Here is a 21,205-nt window from a genome sequence, read left to right on the forward strand (position 1 = left end):
TGCTAGTTGAAGTCCCTGTGGCCTGTTGCAATATAAATAGCCCTGCTGCTGCCCAGAAGGGATGGAACTGGTCTTTAATATTAAAGATCCGTAGTAGTACGCAGTGTGGCTTAGCACCCTTCAAACCTCAACTGCACAAAAAACACAGCTGTTATATTGATAAAAATAGGCCACTTGCATCAAATATTAATCTGTATGGAACACAAGGTGACTAGAAAACGCGTGAATGTTAAAGAAGATTTGCAATGTGTTGAAGGAGTGAGCAGCCCCTAAGTTTTGGGGCTTTTCTTGTCTAAGATTTCTATGGTTTGTGCACTGGCCGGTAATGTTATTACCTACAAATCAAACAGGATAGCAGACTGGGTAAAGAAACCTCAGTCAAAATGCAGTGAGTTTCTCCACAAGGCTAGGGTTATTAATAATAACTGTGCCATGGTTGTATCAGGGGACTTCAAATGAAATGGAGCTGAAATATATTGGTTATCTACAAATACATAGAGGAAAAAAAAATCTGTCTTGGAGAACTTATAGCTTAAACTGATGAGGTTAAAAAAACCCAAATAAGTAAACAAACAAAGAAAAGACCTAACAACAAAACAAAAGGAAAGAAAAGAAAGAAACAGGGTAGGAAATGAATTCCCAAAGCTGATACATTTCACCCACAGTTTTTATGGTGGATTAAGGGCTCTCACAGTTGAGTAAAAACTCAGGAGTCCCAATTCCCCGATTGCCCAGCTCTATCCTTTCAAGAAGAGGGAAAGAAAACAAAGGCTAACACGAGTAGAAAGGATATCAATCTTTAAATGTGGTTGAAACAAGTAAGAGGTTTTATCATAAAATGTTAATCTGACGGCAGATATAGCGAATGTCACTGTGTGCTAGAGGAGAAAACATGGCATGCAGCAAATAACTCTGTTATGGCTTGGAAAGGTGATTAAAATGCCTCTAACATCTTCTCCAAGGACTTCTTTTAGCATTTCTTCTTTCAGCCAGACATCTGGACTTGGAGCTGCGAAGAAATCATGTTCTCTTGTCTCTGCTAAACTGTCTTCACAGTCATCGTTGATAAGCGTCTGGCCTTACACAGAGCGAGGGGGGCAAACCTTGCCAGCAGTCACACAGCCAGCAGCCGGACGGGGCTAGGAGCCTGTCCTGACTCATGCCAGTGTTGGCAGTTTTCTCATGGTAAGGTGCCCAGCTGGACGTCATGGTCTGTACCCTAAGATGATTGACAGTCAACTTCCCATCGCCTAGGTCAAGCACCAACCACTTTTCTTCATTATTTGAGGGTGATCCAATGCCGTCTCTAACAAAAGAGTGATTTCTGCTCGTTTCCATGAGGAGTGAATTAAGCCCTGGGAATGGAGGGTGAAAACCATGCCTGCTATTGGTGGCAATGCTGTGGTAAGCTTTCCTCGCTGGTAAACTATCCTGCCACAGATTCAAGAGTGAACGTGGTGAGAACTGACTGGGTTCCTTGTTACTTAAATAGTTGTGCAGAACTTCTCGTCAAAGACAGTGAGGGTTACTAGGGTTTACATGAAAGCTGGGAAATAACACTGCATTCACTACGTATTGCAGATCGTAGGACTCCCTTGAATTCCTGCTTGAAGTTATAAAAGTGAGAAAGTGAGATTTAGCTTGTCTCAGCAAAATCCCTGGTTTGCTTTAAACTTTTCTGGTCAGGACCAACTTACAACCACAATTGGGCAGCTCCAGTGATCAACTGTTTTCACTGCAACAGGAGAGAAGCTCTTCTCAAGTTCAAAGCTTGCTGAACTTCAACATTAAATGGTTTTTGTTTTTTTTTTTTAAACTTTTCTAGCTCTTACCAAGCTTTTCTCCCTCAAACAGCAGCAGACTGTGATGAAAACACTTCTAGACCTTATTGTTCATTAACTTCTGAAGAGGTCCTTGATAAGCAAGCTAAAATATAGAAGAACAAGTAAATGACAGTAAAAAGTTTGTAGAGGTGTGTTTTTCTTTGTAGAAACACAATATGTTAATGGCACAAAAACTCTGAGAGCTGTTCTTGACCTCTTCATTTTCTTGCTTGTTCATGCTTGGATTTTATAACTGGTGTGATGGTCATAAATATTTTAATTTCACAACCTCAACTTTTAACAATTCATTTTATTGTAAATCTATGTGGGGATAAGATAGAAATGAGTCCATAAACAGACCAAAACTACTTTTTTTTGGAATGGGGTTGTTTGCAGGTTAATCAAAACATATCTTGCATTAGATTTATTTATTTCTTCATCAAGCTGTCTGTCCTGCAAAGGTCATAATCTTCTCCACATATGTTATATACAAAACTATATACCGCAGCAGATTTACAGTCTGAATAAGTATACCCAAATTGAGTCATAATAACCCTAACATCATATTGACCCCATTTAATCATCTCTCACCAAATGTTCACATATGTATATATGAATACAAAATTCATACATATATAAGTTTATAAAAGCAAACTGGCAACTACAATTTAGAGACTGGAGTATGGAGATCCGCAAGCATACTGCAGCTTAGAAAAATGAGCTTGAAGTTTCTGCTACAGTCCATTTTTATTGATGTCGCTGTTTGTGAATTTAGGGCAGATCTTCAGGACCTGTTTAAAAATATCTCCTAGAGTATACATGCATGCAGGTATACACAGACAAAAATGTTTTAATTCAGACACAATAGATAGCAAGCATTTTCAAAAAAAAAAAAACAACAAAAAAGATCTGTGACTTTTAAAAAGTCAAAATGCAATAATAATCCTGTATTTTGTTTATCACAGCTGGCATCCTGCTATGCTTTAATGGTTACAAACAAGATTCTGTAGGTAACTATTTACATATGATTAAAATATTGATATTATTAAAGGCCACTCATAAAGCCTATAAACACAGAAAAATCCATCCATCTTTGCTAGTGGGCGTAACAAAGGCTATCTTGGATAATCTGTGCCTCAGGAAGGTTTTGACCAGAAGTACTGTGACAAAACTCAGCTTCTTCAAAAGTTGACAGGGGCTTTTTCTTGTCAGGATCTGAGGTTTTCAAAAGTGATTAATGGATTTGATGCTTTCTGCAGTTTTGGGACAGCCAAGTTGAGATTTCTACAGGCCAGGTTTCAACAGGTGATTAGCACCTACCGGACTGTCCTGAAACATCCTTGTCAACAAAGCCAAGCAGGAGTCCTTTCTGGAAATTCCTTCTTTTTAATTTTTTTTTTTTAAGGTTGTAGCTGAAATAGCCACACAAATTAAAATGCTTAATTCATGGTGTTTTCTGTTCCTGCGCTCCCTCTTCTGGCTTTCTAGAATTATTTAGCAAACATCTTATGCCCACATCATAACAACAACTCCGGTATCGGTTGTAAAAGCATCAGTTGTAATGATAACACGCGCTTTGGTAGCAGACATCACAAAAGGGACTACTATTACATAAATCAGGAAATGGCCAGAGCAGCCAAGCATTTGTATTCCGAGAAAAGGTTCCCTGGGCTTTTGGAGAACAACAATAATCCTACTATTGGTGCAATAGTTGCAACGCTATGGATATTGGATATGGATATGGATAAACAGAATGCTTCACCAGAGTATGCTCTCCAGATTTCTAGTTTACTCTCTCTTTTGAACATTGCAACAGAATGCTGTGCTTAAATTTGTCCCTATAAACTAGTAGAATTTTTTTTTTCACAAATTCTCATCTAAACTGTGTAACAATAGCATTGTTAAAGAAACATTCTCCTCCACTGTTCAAAATCCAACTATTGTGGTAATGTACAGCTGAAATAAATTTTAATGATTTTCATTGCTGAGCCTGAGAGAAAAATAAAAACATGGTGAACAAAATTTTGCTTTTAAAGTATTGTTCATTCTTAATATTCTTCCAAACATCTTTCCTACCACCATATATATGTGTGTTTATCTTCACAAATGAAGCCTTCTTGGAAACTGGTCCTGAGCTATTAGTGGAAAATTAGGTAAACAAAACTTTCTTGCATGTCTTACATTAAATGTACAATGCCCGTTTCTAAGTTGTAAACTTTTTCTTTCATTTCAAGCAGAAAATCCAGGTAACACATACAGAAAAAAAATTCTCTGGATTATAGCAACAGTTCAAACACAAACTCAACAGCCATTTACTTGGTGTTGATATTGTTCCTCTTTCAATAAACTGCAGCTAGCTGTAAGAAACTCCAGAGATGGTTTGATAAGAGTTTTCAGTCTATATAATAAGAATTATATTACATATGGACCTCATATTTTCAGTTTTGGAGTTCTACCTTAATGAAGAAATACAAAAAGGTGCTTTAAAATGTATACTAAACACAGGAACCAACACATTCCAGTCTTAAGTCCAGCTTCTCCATGGATTCTTGCATTCAAGGAGGTCCCAAAACACAATGACTTTAAAGAAATGCCCCTTATTTTGGGAAATTCCTGCCACAGAGAAGTTTCAGAATGCAGGACGAACTGGTGGTGTTTCCTGCTCCAGCTGCCCCCAGTTCTCCTCGCTGTCACCCATACCACATGCCCAGCTGCAAGGTGCTGGAGGAAGGGTGAGCAGGCAGGCAATTACTGCATGTGTGAAAAGGAGCTTCTATGTTTTTGGGATGCACTCTTAGCCCTTGTCATTAGGCAGAGTCTGTGCTCTAGTCCTGTAAACACAGTAATATGTCACTCAGGTGAGTCACGCCGCTTATTGCCTCGCATCAGAGCATTTGCTCACCTGCAGCCTTAAGTACTTGCTCAGATCTGCGTATTGCTGACACAGTGCCTTACAGCCCAAGGGGAGAATCAAGTCCCGTTTCCTCTTTTGGAAAGCTCCCGGGAATTCTGCTGAGTATAAAATCCTAGTAAGCAGCCCTGGTACTTTCAGGGCAATGAGCCTCATAAATGCCAGCTGATGCATTTTGTGGTCTAAGGACCTGGGTGTTGCAGGAGAGTGGTTTTATAGGAAAACACTAGGAATTATTAACCTGCATAAAGATACTCTCATATGTAAGTTTTTGCAAGATTAGAGCCAGTAATTTCGCAAGTTTTGGCCTTCGTGTATCACGTGACAGTTCACAAAGAGTAAATTTCGTTGTACCAGACAACAAAAGTTGCTTTAGCATAAGCAATGCTTCCTGGCTACACTGTCAGTTCTTATCAAAGTGAAATGTACCGGACTTTGGGGGAAGAAAAAAAAAATACTTCACTATCTATTAGAAGATATAATTTGATAGTGTCCCATATCGTGCGTAGTCCATACGGTAGCTGTGAGTTAAGGCTTTCTTGAAATTAAAAAAAAAAAAAAAAAAAAAAGGTTACTGACTGTTTTTCTTTCGGGAACACTGAAAACAAAAAGCGGAGATCTGGTATTTTACTTTTCCAGCGAGAGGATGCTGGAAACGCCGACTGTGCCCGCAGCCGGTTCCCGGTGCCCGCAGCCGGTTCCCGCGGGCGGCGGGGCCGGAGCGGAGCGCGGGCGCTGCCGCCCTCTCCCGGCCGGGGCTGGGGCGTCCCGAGCTTGGCAAAGCAACATTAAAAAAAAAAAAATTAAAAATTATTTATTCCAAAGCGAACGAGGAAGCTCCCAAATCCCTCATTAGGAACTGCCGGAGGAGGGACGCCAGCCGCACAGCGCGGGGGCAGAGGTGCGGGAGCGGGCGGAGGCGGAGGGGCGGGCGGGTGTCGCCGCCCGGCCCCCTCCCGCCCGCAGGTGCTGCCGAGCCGCGGGACCCCCTCGGCGGCCGGCCCGGGGCTGCACGTCGCGGCCCGGCCAGCAGGAGGAAGGAAGAGGAAGTGAGAGCGGCGGCGGCGGGGAGCCGCCGAGTGTCTCTACGAGCCCCGGGATGGGATAGCGCCGGGGGCAGCGCAGCGCACCGCACCGCACCGCACCGAGGACGACGTGCGTGGGGCCCGGCTCCCGCGGCGGTGGGCGGCCAAGCGGCTCCGCCGGCCCCGCGGGGCGGGGGCGGTGCTGCCCGCCCTGGGAGGTAGGCGAGCGGCGGGGCCGGCGGGGCGGGTGGCCGGGACAGGCTGCGGCGCTGGCCGGGCAGTGAAAGGGAACGCGACGGGGGGCAGGCGCGGAGGAGGAGGAGGAGGGACGGGACAGGACGGGCACGGGGCAGGAGGCTGGCGAGCCCCGCACCTGCCCGCGGCGGGCGTCGGCAGCCAACAGCCGGTCCCCCCATCCCACCTCAGGGCGAGAGGCGGCCGGAGGGAGCGGCCGCCGTGGCTGTGAGGAAGAGGAAGCGCAGCCTCGTGCTTGTCAGTGCGGCGGGGCCTCGGCTGGCGGCTGCGGGCGAGGAGGGGGGGCGGCCCAGCCCGACCCGGCCCGGCCCGCCTCGCATAACGGCTCCTCCCGCCGCCCTGCCCTCTCCGCCGGCCGCCGCTCCTTCCACTGCCGCCTGGCGCGACCTCGCCGGCGGCTCCGTAGCCCGCCCCCCCCGCAACCTCCTCCGGTGCCCTGGGCGGGCCGGCCCGCCCCCGGCTGCGCCTGGTGCTCGGAGGCCGCTGGTGAGGGGTGGCGAGCGCTGGCCGCCCACCACCGGGCGCCGGGGAGGGCGGAAGGCGGTGCGGGGGGGGGCGGGGGGTGGAGGGGTGAGTGGTGGCGGCGGCAGCGGGGCCTCGCCTGACCCGGCGGTGGCGGGTGGCCGGGAGGGCGGGCAGCAGTCGGGGCACCGGGCTGGGCAGGTCCCGCGTGGGTTGAGGCGCGGGGTCAGGCCAGGGCGGAGGCTCCGGTCGCAGCAAGTGTCCGCACAGCCGCCGGAGCCGCTCGGGAAGGAGGAGGAACCTCAACTTTCGAGCAAGTGCATCCTGCACGCAGCCGGGCTCCTTGGCTCGGCGTTGGTACCCAGCAGCTTCCCCGCCTCGGCCTGGCCTCCCGCAGCTTTGGGGTGCGTGGGGCGGGGGGGTGTGTGTGTGTGAGTGTGCGTGCGCACCTTTTCCTAAGTGTGTGCTCCCACAAAGCGATCCAACTGCTGATGAATTTCTGATGGAATGATTGTTGTGACGTGCGGATGGTGGTTGTGCGAAGCCACGGTGCGCAGCCTTGTAAAGTAAGTGGGTATGGGGTTCAGAAAGTTACATTTTTAAAAGTTTTTTGGCTCGAAGCCTTCACAAAGTTTATTTTGAATATCTTTTCCTTGCAGGACTAATATAACTGTCCAGCTCTCCCCTGAGAATGCTGTAAAGTAAATATAGGAGTTCCTGAAAAATAACAGTGAGTACATTTCAAATCAGCAACGTTTTGTTGTTAACTTTTGTAAGAATAGCTCTCAACCTGCCGAGGCTCAAAATGTGCAACAAACGCATCGAGAGCGCCAATGATAATAACAGCGCAGGAAATGTGCCGTGTGTTAATTGCTTTAGTATAAACATGATTGCCTCTGAGCTGTGTTTCATGATACAGCAGTTACGGTGCAATTTCAGCAAGGGATGTTTTGCAGTATATTCATAAGCAAATAGGTTTTCTGTTGCTCTTGTCCGTCAGCTGCCTGCTTGCCCCCGGTTAAAATATTTATCTTTTGGGAAGAGGGGGAAATTGAGTAAGAACTGTGCACAGTCCTCTATCTGTGGCTGAGGATGTTGTTTCCTCTTCTTCCCCGTGGCTATTTCTCCTCATTTCCCCCAAATGCACACACACATATGCCGTCTTATCCTCAGTTATATAATCTTGTAGACATTTATGGATCATTCATTGTTTGCATTAGTCCTGTTCTTTCAATGTCATTCCTGCTTGATTGACTTATGCAGAATATTACCCAGTAAAGAAAAATATATTTGAATTTTCCTAAAGTTCTTCCAGTTCGAGCTGCCCGTTTGCTTTCCTTGAAGGTTTTATTTCCCTGATTTCCACCTCCTGCTCCCTGCCTTTTTTTTTTTTTTTTTTTTTTTTGGAAACTAGATAAGGAGGAGGAAGAACAGCAGTGATAGTTTGCTGGTAAAAGTCCTTCTTGTGTAGTTTTAAGGAAGATATCTATTAACACACATACCATAAAGCTGTTAAAAGTACTGCAGCAACTTTTAAAAACTCACCAATCAGAGAAAACAAAGATTAATGTGGCAAAAACATCAATAGGATGTGAAATGGGTATTATTGAAAGATACTGTCAGTGCAGTCTGTGGATATGGCTGTGTGATTTGACCATTCTACAGGTGTACCTGATTCCCAGTTTACTCAAACGTGGGGAGGTTGCATAGGGGTAGTTGACTTTCTTTTGTCTCCTTTTGTAATCTGTTTGAAACTCACTGTGCGGTACAACACACTTGTCTTCTCTATAGCTTACTCTTCTCTATAGCTTACAACTTTGCTCTGAGCGTCGTTGTCCAAGGATTTTTTTTTTTTTAAATGAAGAACAGAGGTGGGAAAGGAAGAAAACAGGCTTCTATATTTACCAGTTTGATATTTTTCCTAATACTCTCCATGTGACAGGAAAAACTTAATAAATATACAATTCAGATGGATTTTGAGTAGCTAGGAAAAAAATCTCCTTACCTTCTATTCTGTAGCAGTCTTACGTGGCCATTGAAAGTCTCTGCAATTCAGCAGTCATTGTTACATAACCCAACCATGTGTGTGCTTAAAAGCCAGTGCTTCTGTTTCCTCTGTTCAAGTGCAACGTAAGGCGTATGTTGTCCTAAGAAGTGTTGGTTTTGTTTTGTTTTTTTTTTTTAATGCCTCTTCACCCTAGTATTCACAAGAAAAGCTTATTGTGCTGCTTAAAGGTGCAACTGTTGCTGAAACACGGCTCTGTGCGTTGTACTTCCTGAGAGCAATACTGTTCTGCAGCAAATTGCAGATCGAGAGTAACGTGGTGCTCCACCCTTCCTTCCGCTCTTTGTTTTTTCTACCTAGTAGAAGTCTCTTTGATTTTGAGATTTGGGCTCACAGATGTGCTTTCTCACAGTGTCCAGCCTAAAGAGTGGTGTTGGACTATGATCTCATGTTTTCCATGTTGATATGAGAGAGCAGAGCTTCCGTGTTTGTGCATAAAATGTGTGGCTTTCTTCTTCTGCTACTCTAGATGGGTTCAGTATGTGATGGAGTGTGAGGCTAATGGCTATAGATGTAACTGTAACTGGGAGAACGTTTCCTCAGATCTCTGCCAGTGCACCTGTCCTCTTGTTCCAATGACAGGCTTTTTTTTTAAAAATATATATTGCCAACCACAATATTTCTAATTCTGTGATTCTCAGATAAGGATTTGCTTGGGACTTAGATGAGGCTGTCAAGTACAGTTTTCCTCTTGAGTTGTGACTTTGCTATCACTTGATTTTCAGCTCCCTTGAAGTAAATGATCTCTTTAAAGTCGAGGAGCTCTCTTTGTCGTGCCGTGGTGTGGATGTGCAGTATGTCCTTGTATTAAAAAAAAGATGTTTGTAGAAGATGATGGGATTTTTGGGAACCCTAGAGACTAGAAAATATCATACACCCTTGGGGCAGGCAAAAACCACTGTTGCCCCTTCTGGTGTATTTTTCTGCACAGTTATACCTTGGTCTAGTGGGCTTTCTCCTCTGCTGTATCCCTGCTCTGTCCTGAAGGTACAACTTTGAGGGAGAATGAGTTGGTTGGGTTTGCCTCCCTGTTCAGTCATTATCCTATTGAAAAGGAGATTTTAAAAAGAGGTTTTATGGTTATGAAGTCTTTGTGGTTTGAACACTTGTGACTAGAAATGGCTTTGTAACGGCCATCAAACCCCCATTCAGTAAGGTCTGTGCTGTATCTTTAAAAGATTTCCCTGCTTTGAATGAGTTTTTTTTTGAAAAAGGTTCTTGTATTCGTGGCAAGAGGAACGTGCCAAGTACACGTTGTTAAACTTGTGTCAATTTAACAGAGCAACTGTTTAAAGGATTTAGGATAATTTTCCTTCTACTTGAGTCAGTAAATTTTTTTTCCTTCTCTTTTTCTCTCCAAATATCACACTGGAAAAGGAGAGAAAGAGAAACTAAATGCAATTGGCAGAAGACTATATTGGCAGGCATTTGATAGTATGGATTGTAAGAGGTGATAATATATATATGACACTTAACATAAAATAAACTGCATACATATGGTTTTACAGAGATGAATGGAAGAATAATCATAAAATTGTGAAGCTGTCTTTAAATCAGCATTTTTGCATCACACTATTTGCAAGGATTTGGTTTTGTGGTGTGATTGTTGCAAATGTTGTGAGAGATGAAAGAGAGATGAAGGATAATGTCACAACCTTTCTGCTAGTTTCCTCGGTTTTCTGATCACTGTTAACATTTAAGGGGAATATTAATGAGAAGCCTGTGCCACAGGGGATAGCTAACGTGTTTCCTCTTCTCTTGGTTTCATATTTGACAGAGGTAAACTTCTGTGTTACCAGCAGACTCTTTAAGTGGCTGGTGCCACGTGTGTGGTACCCATCAGTAGGCTACTCATTTCTCAAGCTGCTGAGCAGACTGGTCTGTAAAGTGCGTGCTTGAGGTTCAGAGCAAGGTGAACGGGGTTTTGCATGGTGCTTGTTTGCAAACACTTGAAAATGCATTGATGTGTTTCTCCTAATGACAAATTTGCATTGTGAGTATTTGATTTGACTGTAGTAGGCTTGTTTTCAATGGCTGCCAGGAGGGAGAAGTTAGTTGGGAGAGAGTAGAAGTGATGGACAAGCCGTTTTTCCTGTTCAGCAGTAAATCGCGTTACGAAGAAGACTCAAAGCCGCTGCTGGTAGGAGTCCCCTTAGAAAGGTGTTTTAGCTTATGTACAAAGGAACTCACTTTGGTGTGTTTCTACTTAGCAGCCTTTGAATGGAGATGTTCTGCGGGTGTGATATGCGACCTGTTATTACTGCTGTTGAGGATATAAGTTTACTTTCCTTACTGATACTTCTACTGTATTTCATTGACAGTCAAATAACACTGCAAAACTCCACAGGAGCTAGCACTAGTACAAGGGAGGGACTGGGACCTGCCAGATTTCTCCTTTCAGATTGAATATGGTTGATTTAAAGTGTTTGTGAAACAGCATCTTCAGTAAAGATTCGGGGTGGGGAGGAATAAGAAAATAAATTGTTCCCAAACAGATCTACAGCAAAATAATATCTGTGGCTTAGCTGTGTGCGTTTTCTTCTCTTTTGCTGCTGCTTTCCTTCTGTTTTTTATTTCTCAAAGTTAAATTCTCCTCATCATTTCTTCTTCCATGTTTGCCACCTCTACCTTGATACCTTATTCTTTGGTCTTTGACATATTTATTTATCCCAACACTCACACTTTCACTGACTTTATCCGGTCTTTTTATCCAGTTCTTTTCCGAGCATCCCTTAGGTTGTTGCTCAATTAATTTTATTTAAGATTTGCAAGAAAAGCTGTGGACTGAAGTGTGTATCACCTATGTTCTTTCAGAGTCTCTAGCTCAAAGTTTATTGTACAGTCCTAATTTACGGGGGGCATATGAAGTGTAAAACCGTCTCTGAAATATTGCATCATCAGGGACTGAGTAATTTTTTTATCACCTACATGAATACGCATATGACTAACTACCTTTTTCTCCTTGTTGAGTTTGCTTCAGCTGGAAGGGAGTGTGGGTCACTGCTCCTGAGAAAACTTCAGATTCTGGAGATGTGATGGCTTCAAACTCCAATGCTTTAATACAGCAGAGAGTGCTTGCTTGGAGATCTAATTTCCCAGAACTTTTTGCAAATCAGAGTATGTGTGTAAACAGAGACAAAAATGCTCCACCTTGTTTTCATTAATGTGTGAAGCTGACAACCTGTCGATCAACATGCAACATTTGGAAGTTAGACAGAAGGAAGGATATGCAAGGTATGACAGCGGGCTCCAACAATGCTGTCAGCAGGTCAGCTGTCCTCTTTCAGTTGAAATGTTATGTACAGTTCCTGGGACTAGAAGGCTGGTGCTATTCAGAGGTATTTCTCTTCAAGCTCATCGTCGGGTTAATTGTAAGAATGGGAAGAGTCAGGGCTCCTAATTTAGTCTGTTAGAAACTTCCATAAAATTAAGCATGGTCTTTTCCTGTGACCATGCACGTGCTGTAAGTAAAGAGTATACGTCGTATGTTTGTTTGACTTGGAGCCCATGTCTGTTTCTTCTGATGCTGACTTGATCTTTTATATATTCATAGGAGGTGATTTTATAAATGTTGTTAAAATAGGAGAATAGTTTTTAATTTTTTTAAAAAAAAGTTAAACCAATTTTGATGTGTTTTGGAGTGATGGAAAGAGCTAGCAAAGCTGATATTTCAATAAACTTCTACAAAATGCAGTTGTTTTAACACTTTCTTCCATAGATACAGAACTATGCATATATTTTTAGTACATGCGCAAATCCTGGTGCTTGAATTTGTAGCCGAAGTGAAAATGTTACTTGCCTATTTTTCTTTCTCTTCAGCCAATGTACATGTATTGTACAGTCCAACAGAAGTGTAAGGAATATGTGGGTCTTGGCAGAGATACCTCATGTGACCAGTTCAGACTTTTGTCTGGCTAGACTGGCAATCTACTCTATTGATTCCATGCATAGTGGGGGTGACTCTGAATTACTGCTTCATATTTTAAGAGAGATGGTAATCTGTTGAGGTAGGGCAAGGAGGAATTTATAAGTATTTATGTAATACCCTCTGGCCAGACGGTAAAGTTGATTTGCACATTTCTTTTCTAATAGTAAGAGGAGAAAAATGGCTATGACAGAAGTTGGTATAATGCAGTTTTTACTTTTAGTGCCAGTGCATGTATTTGTTACATTCCACTATAGCCTTTTCCATTGCTTTGCTTTCTAGAATACAATTGCACATTAGTTTTCATAGCAACGTTTGTGGCTTCAGCGGGAAATTGAAACCTGATAAGCATTGGCTGGGTGCATGGACTTTCAGACAAACTTTTTCAATAACGCTGAGCCAAACCAACTCAAAAAAAAAAAGTTCTCTCAATGTAAATACTGGTCCTTGCATTCTGGAAAGGATATCTGGTATACCCTTTGGTCACTAGGCTTTTAAAATGTTGGAGTATTGGTGTCTGTCCGGGTGTTTGTGTGTGTGGTTTTTTTTTTTTTTTTTTTTCCTCCCAAGTTTTCTTTTTTTTACCTCTCCCTTCAAGCACCAGGGCACTCATCTGTTGAAGCTTTACCCCCTGTGGTTCAAGTACATTCCTCCTATCAACCTTTTCACCCCACCTCCCACTGTCCCTCTTCACATACACTGACATCTCTTCTGCTCACCCAAACTCACAAAATTCAGGTCTAGAGGTGGAATCTAAGTCTGAGCTATACTTTATGTAGGTCTCTAATCTCTTCTCGTATAGATATGCATACAAGTTTCTTGTTGTGCCTAATCTTCTTTTCCTGAAAAAAAAAGCAGAAAATGGGAGCAAATCAGAACTTCCATTGGAGAGCAAAAGACAGAACTTTTGGTGTGGTGGTTTTTAACTACTCAGGAGGAGACTGTAAAGGGAAAAAAAGACCCAACCAACCAAAAAGCCTGCAAAGCTGAAAGAAAATGTAAGGTATTTCCCACTTTGGGCCACTTAATGTAATTTTAAACATATCTATGGCAAATAATTAAAGATTTGACTGCTAGTGCCATGAAAAGGGCATGAAAAATGGCCAGCATCTTGAAGAAAAACACCAGGTTTATTTTCTAAAAATTGTAACAAAAGTTAGAAGTAGGTCAGAGGGTTTTTTTTGTAATCTTTTTTGAAAAGATTAATTTTCATATTTTGTAGTCAAAAGTGAAATTTTTACAGTAGTGCGATTATGGAAAGCAACGTATAAAATTTGGAAAGGGAAAAATCACCTCTTCTGCCCTGTGCTGCTCTATGCCTCTTTCTGTCTTGGCTTTCTTCTCTGACGTATTTGGACTTGATCTATTGAAAATTCTGCATCTGTTCTTCTCTTCTTATAAAATGGTGATGATTTCAGTCTGTATTTCTTGGTTTTGCCTTGGGATGTAACATGTACGGCACCTCTCATAGACTTTTCTAATATGTAGTGACCTGGGCTTTTATTTCTTGACCTGCCAAAAATAACTGATTTTTTCATCCAGCCACCTTAGGAGGTTAGCTTGTTAGAAGAGTGTTTGTGTTTGTGTAACAAGTAGAGTCGGCAGCATTGTGCTGTGTTGGGATGCTTTCTGGAAGGCAGACGTTTCAAAGACTCCATCCCCTGCAGCTGTGAATGAGTCAGAATACACATTATGATAAAGGAGAGATGTGTGCGGAGGGAGAAGGGATGAAAATAATCTACATAATTTTAAATCCAAGTTGGAATTCAAATTCTATTTTAAAACAAACACAGAAATAAAATGGTCTTGGGCTATTTGCAATGGAATTTTAAATTTGTTTCCTGGCCCATATGCCAGAGGGATCAAAACATCCCCAATTCAGTGCTGGTGGTATGTGAATTCAAATTAAAACAGTAGGGTTTAAGATTATTATTTTTTTTAATGTTTCAAATTGCTTAAATTTTGTAAAATTACTCACCTCACTCTAGAGATGGCGAGGCTTTTAGTGGTGAATTAATTTTGTGTGGTTAATATATGCAGGTTGAAAAAGCAGCTGTGCTGGCCTATCGGCTACCTTTCTGTAATTAAAGGAATGATGAGATAGGGGGAAAAAGCAGTCAAGACTTCCCTCCCCTAAATTGGTAAATAGAGAACCACCAAACTAGAGTAGAAAATCAAACCTAAGTCAACCCGCAGATCCTTTGTTTCCTACTAATTGTTCTTGCTGTGTTCACTGGTCCCCATAAGCCTGACTAAGGGGATAAGCCTTGCTTTCCTGTCTTGAGGCCTTTCTCTCTTGATCTATTGAAATTCTGAGTGGAGGGCCCCCCTTTGGAGAATGTCCTGTCTGTAGCTGTCTGTTCTGCAACAAAGAGGCTCCAGCTGTGAGTATGGATTGAAGAGAGAGGTAGCCTCTCAGGCTAGCAATCTGGAGTAATTTAGGAAACCTGTGGTTTTAATTTCATTTGGAAACAGTAAAGCCCGAGTCAGTGCAGTCTTCAGATGGCTGATGTCCTGCACTGGAGTTCAGACACTACCTGGGCAGGCCTTGTCTGTTCTGCTGCAGGTTCCGTTTCTGCGATATGCAACTGTAATGGAATTACATTGTGTAGCTGCGTAGTTTTAACCTGATGGAAGAGGCGTTGTAAGCCACTGGTTTGACACTGGAAGGATGTAGTTTCAGTCCTTGTGTCAGGTAAACACTGGTGTCCGAAGTGCGTGCGTCCTCAGGACAGCTCCCCTCCAGTGTTTCAACGCTAGCGGTGTTCCCGCACGAAGGGGAGGAAAATTCAGGTGTGCCACCTAAGTGTGACTTCTGGTAAGAAGCAGTAGGCATAATCCCAGTTAGAAGGGCAGATAAAATTCTGTTTCTTTTAGCATCTTCATCCCTGCCTGTTTCAGCAGCTTTATCTGCATTGAGATACCCGACCATTAGTTATGCATGTATAATTACAGCTATGTATGTAATTAACTGTGTGAGAAGTATTAGCCAAAGGGAGAGAGAGTTGTGTGTTTTAAGCATGGTAGTCCACCTGTGTTGTCATTTCGTATGCATAGTAAACGAGACAAGAGGCACTACTCAGAAGAGCCTTGGGAGAAAAGGATCTTTAAAAAAAAGTAATCTGGATCTATTTCTTTTATGAAAGTAGTACCACTGAAAAGAGTAATCAGTGGTAATGCCATTAGCTTGTGCGAACTGCAGCAGGATCTCTTAATGCACAGTATTTACTAAAAGGAACAGATAAGCCTAGTATGGCCAGCACGGACACTTGATCTTTACCCTTTTTAGGGAGAAGTTACAAGTAGGGACAAGGCATAGGTGTGTTCTGTATTGATAAAGACAACTGGAAACAAAATACTTGGAGATTGTTTTGAGCATCTTCTCAATGTTAAGTTAAAAATACAAGGGTAGATAGTTGACAGAATGCAGACATCGAGGTATTTTCTGAATAAAAGCTGGGGATTTGCCTTCCCTGGAAAAAGCATGGGTGGTATGCATCAGCAGTGGCAACTCTTATTCTATCCTACAGTTTTTGAGATTGTAGTAATAAGTTAACTGATGTAGGTGTAGTGCCTTGGTGAGCTGATTCAGCCTAACTAGGCAGAGAAGATCTACGATCAGTTCTTTTCGGATAGAGGCACAAGTTAACTGCTCAATCTACTGAATGATGGTAGAGGAGCTCCCATCCAACACTGGGAGGAGCTCAGGGCAGCTCTGGTTAGGTCAGACTGTCCAGTATTTGTATTGAAAAAAACAATCTACATATTAGCTGTAGGTAGAAATTTAGGAACTCCCTTAGCATATGCTGAAGGCAAAGAAAAAAGTATTGGATGATTGGATTCAGTTTCTATTGTTTGTTTTCATTTCTTAATCTGGTGCTGGCACAAAGACTCATGAACACGAAGTCAAAGAGAAGGGGGGCTTTTTCTAAAAAAGAAGGCACTTTGTCAACAGATGTGAACAAAGGTGGTTTTAAAGTGTTACTGAACTGTTGACACGACCTCTCAAAGGAGTGTTCTGAGAGACCCTCTGGAAACATTTGGATTTCATGAAGGAAGGGCTTCAACTCTGTCTTTCCTCACTGAGAGCGAGTTGATTGTTCCATTAATTCTACTGGCAACACCGCTGTCTCTTGGGCAGTGTCTGCTGTGTGTTACTAAACGTTGTCTGTTGGTGAAAATCACTAAATAGCAACCTGATTTAGTAGAAAAATACTAATTCTTAGCATTGTCTGTAATTCTCTATTTTATATTCATACTGATTTCATGTCTGGATATCTACACTTAGAACTGAAAAAAAAAATCTGAGTTTATTTTCTGAAAGAACTGAATCTGTAACTTTTTGTGAGCTTAATGGAGAGAGCTGTACAGGTGGTTGTCTTGGTGTCATACACTGGAAGCTGGTAATAATTTGCCCTAATACTTTCAATAAAAATGTTAACCAAATAATTCTGAACTGTTGTCGTAACTCAGTTGCCTCTGCTGACATAGCACCATTCAGTCCAGTGCTGTTAACCTGCTGGAGAGTTTGGCATTTAGAAGAGGAATAAAGAGAATTATCTCAAATACAGTGCTGTAAATGTTGACTCTTCAGTTGTGACCGGTGTGTAGCCTCTTTGTGCAGAGAATCAGTCCATGAGTTCACAGTTCAGCACTTAGCAGTGTTGAATGAAAAAAATGAGCTCAAAGAAAGGAAGGCGCCTTCCTTGAATTGTGTAAGAAATTGATGCAGACCGTCAAAATATCCACAGAGTTATTTTTTTTCTTTCTAAGGACTAACACCGGTCTTCAGGAACTTCTGGTCCCATTGAGGAGTTCAGGAAATCAGCAAAAGCTGCAGACGATACACATGATAATTTAAAGGCTTTTGCTATTTGCAGAACAATTTGGATACCGTAAGGCAAGAAGTTGTCTGCTTCTTTCTCATTGGTATGGTACTAAAGCAGAATAATTGTATTTAGGAAGAGAAGGACCTTCTCAGATTGTGTGTTGGTAGAACAACTATGAATTTGTGTTAGGAGCAGCAGTTTCCCCATCATTACCCTTGTAAGCAATGAGACTGGGTTGCTGAAACATTTACATAAGGTAGTACATCTTGCTGCAGTCATTCTTTTACTCTATTTCTGACAAAAAACAGTGTCTTTCTGCAGTTGTCAATGGCTTGCCTTGTAGAACTGTCAAAAGAAGAGCAAGACTATATTGGGATGAACCAGCAGAAATTTGTAGCATTTGGCCTCACCATTTGCTTCTGCAGCAATAAGGTAGATTTGCTGGAGTGTTACTTATGTCTGTGTGTATACGAGTTCCACAACGTAATGTCTTTTCCTTCTTTTCTGCAGCACATTTTTATGTAGGTGGGAGTAGCAGGTGCTCATTGCTGGCGAAAGCCGTTGTATGCTACGTGCCCCTTTGGAAGGGAAAATTTTTGTGCTTTTATTTAAAAACTGTCAATGCCAGCGGCGTTTTTTGTTTGGTTTTTTTTAAATTCTCCTTCTAAAAACCATGTCTTGGACTTCCTTATCTCCTCTCTCAAAAAAAAAGAGACATTGTTCAGTTTCAGGCTCTTTGTTGGAACTGTACTACCAGGAGCCTTCCTGGCCTCTGGCACTATCAACAGAAAATGCTGCTCTTGAAAGAATGGGGTATAGTTTAGGAAGGGGGTGGTGGAGGGAGGTGGTGATACCAAGACTGGTAGTGAAAGACAGAACTTGGCATCGCAAAGAAATGGCTGAAAAAACGTTTGTATTCCTTGAAACTTTTGAGAATGGTGGAATAAGGTTAAATGAAGGAGGAGAAAAGAGAAATAAAGCAAGCAGAAAGAGAAAGCGTTAGCAGGTCCAAAAAAGGGGACAGGAGGGGAGGGTGTTGTCAAGTTTATTTAGGCATCGTCGTTTTTGCAAGATAAGCCTGGAACAGGAACTGGGGATCCCTCGTGTTTTTAGTTTAGTAGTTCGAATCTACGCGATACGTCTAATTATGTATTTTTGGTTTTTTTTTTTCCCCTGGCTCAGTTACACAAACTCAGTAGGGGTATGGAAATTGGGTATGGAAATTGGGTTTGAATATTGCTGGGCCGTAGTCTAACTTCCGTAACTGGCTCTGAAGAATGGAAGAGTGGTATATAATGGCACATTCATCAGGTAAATATTCCTCAGTAACACCTCACTCCTCCACAGGTTTAATACATGCTTGTTTTTGTATAATATATTGTCCAACTGGATGCAGAATCTCTAGCTGGTGTTGGAGCAGGACTGTAACATGTTCATAAACAACCTTTGTGTCCTCTGGGGTGAATGGTGAAGCCCTGTTGCGACTCAGATTGTCCTGCAGGTCAGAAGCCATATGAACTGGCTGTTCGCAGAGAACCACCACTCTGGACTTCCTCCTTCTGTTTTTCTCTCCATCCTTTCTGTCTGCTGTTGCAGAGCCTGTTTGAGTCCTCAGCAGACAGCTTTACGGGTTGTCTACCATAAGGCTGCAGTGGGAGTAAGGAAGCTCTTGAGATAGGAAGCTCTTGAGCTTTTAAGGCCAATCCTAGATTATTCTGTGTCTTTTAAGGTGGGTGGGTGTGTGTGAAGACAGGGAGAATTCTTATTCCCATTGAATTACAATGAAATACGTGCTCAAGTTTAGGTTTTTTTTGTGAGTAATCCTGTTGATTCTGCACAAACCAAGACAGATATGGGTCATATTCTTTTTTTTTTTTTTCTGTATAGACATGAATAATGATGGAGAAAATAAATGCATGGGTCAGATCAGCTGAGTGGGAAGCACCCATCTTATGCAGCTATGCTTCTGACAATAGCTACTTTCTAAACAGCTTGGAAGGTCTTCTTAGGAAGGTTTTTGCTATTTAGGAGACAAGAGGTTGTAATTTGTATTCAGGAAGCATTCTTTTAATCAAAATATTTGGCTTTTGTATCCATGCACATGTATGCAAACACACAGTATGACAGCACAGTAGGGCAGCAGGGTCTTTGCTTATTACTGTTAATGGTTGTAAATGTTAAGAAATTAGGCATTAAAATGTAGATGGAAACTGAGTTCCTGCAAATGTAATGGGAACTGTGGCTGGATAAAGGACAGAGCCATATGACTGTATTCTGTATCTAAAGAGCCTGAAGTCCGCTGGTTTAATTTTTTTCATCTCATTTTACTGACCTTTGACCCTGAGAATTTTGTATAGCTAATAAATTAAGCCACTAGTGGATTATTTGCTATTCATTTTGGAAATCCACTATGCCATAAGAATGGTAATGAGCGCGGTGCTGCAGCAGTTGTATGTCTGGGGTGTGCAGTGAGGCACGGAGCCAAAGCCGGGCTGCTCCTCGATGCTGTAGGTACACTGCTGGCTTGCAGTTGTTGGAGCATGGTTGCTCTTAGAAACTGCTGGGTGTTGGGTTTTGTTTCCTAAGTATCTGTTGGAGGGTCCCCTTTTAAGGATGGGACATCATTTGCGATTAAGGGATAGTAGTGTATTTTCTTGAAAGCTGAAAATGAATGTAATTAACGGTCCTTCATGCTGTTCTGATTTTTGTGTTAGGAAAGGATGCTGGGTATTGGGATAATGGGCAGCACATTTAAAAATTTTCTCTACACGTTATGCAAGACCTGTAGAAATGAGTGGATCTCCAGAGTGTTAAGAGAGGATAAAGTTTTATTGCTCACTGTAAAGCTGCTGGTGGAGGGAGTAGTTACACTAAAGCAAGATGAAGTTTAAATTTAAACCAGCCTGCCTGTGCTGGGCCATGTAGGTAGATCCATGTAGGTACATTTCTTCTGAAATAAGCATCTTTTTGGAAGGTCTTGGAGCGGAAAGGCAGTGAGTTACTGTTTAGATTAGTTTAGGGACTTTTGGATTAGCTTAGAGTCTTTCCTTACATTCTCTCCTGAAGGGGAGCCATGCTGACTTAAGCATGTAGCATTTTGCTTTAACTACAGATTTTACCATGGAGGCAGGCAGAATGAGAAGAAAGAAATAAATGTTTGCAGGTATAATTTGTTGTCCTGACTATTCTGGCGGTTGCAGATACCAGCAGCGCGTGGAGAGTTACTGGCAGGCCCTTTGTGTCGTGTACAGCTCCAGCAGCCTGGCTGCCAGGGAAGCCAGCAGCTTACTAATAACTGACTAATCGTTTCTGTCACACCTGCACAAGCCTTTCCGTCTCTCTGAAACACATTAGCATTCATGAGGAGTTATTGAACCACGATGAATCACAAACACATTTTAAGTTATTCTTTTGTCGTTCTCCTTGGGCCGAGTACACCTTTCCTAAACAATACCTTATTTTTTTACCCCGTAAACCTTTCATTTTTTCAGTCCGAGAACTGAAAATTAGAGAAATGAAACCCTCCCTGTGTATTCAGGCTTACCATTTAATGGGGACTTTGTATCCCCACTTCTTACTTTTTGTCTCTGAGCTCCATCATGTGATTAGATTAAAAAGCTCTGGTCTGGTCTGTGCTGGTTTTATTAAGGCAGTAATACAGCTAGATCGCATAATGCGACACATTAGTTGTGGAGCTTTGCATGCCAATTCTGTCACCTCCCTGGATGTTTACCCAGTTAACAGCTGGTTTCCAGGGAGGGCTGTGTCGTCTCGGTATTGCTCATTGGGTCAGATGATGGTTACTGAAACTGCATGGGAACTCCACGAGCCTTTTCCATATGAGAGGGCTTGTGCTATTCCAGGATCTTGCTGTGATCTCACCAGTACATGCCTGCCAAGCGCTTAGTTT

At 42.4% G+C, this 21,205-nt stretch overlaps 1 protein-coding gene across 3 annotated transcripts in view; it reads left to right on the top strand.

The window, feature by feature from the left end:
- The first annotated feature begins 5,628 nt into the window (after positions 1-5,628).
- Positions 5,629-21,205, top strand: part of ELMO1 (engulfment and cell motility 1) — a 317,094-nt gene continuing 301,517 nt past the window's right edge. Inside the window, exons 1-2 of one of the 3 annotated variants that reach the window (XM_086742954.1) lie at positions 5,629-5,977; positions 7,136-7,206. The gene's annotated coding sequence lies outside the window, so the exon portion shown is untranslated. Of the gene's footprint in view, positions 5,978-6,325; positions 6,501-6,695; positions 6,881-7,135; positions 7,207-21,205 lie in introns of those variants that run through there. The other 2 variants (XM_086742955.1, XM_086742953.1) reach the window with 2 other exon arrangements.

Source organism: Chlamydotis macqueenii, chromosome 2, assembly GCF_036417535.1.
Source record: "Chlamydotis macqueenii isolate bChlMac1 chromosome 2, bChlMac1.mat, whole genome shotgun sequence".
In the NCBI taxonomy this organism is placed as follows: domain Eukaryota; kingdom Metazoa; phylum Chordata; class Aves; order Otidiformes; family Otididae; genus Chlamydotis; species Chlamydotis macqueenii.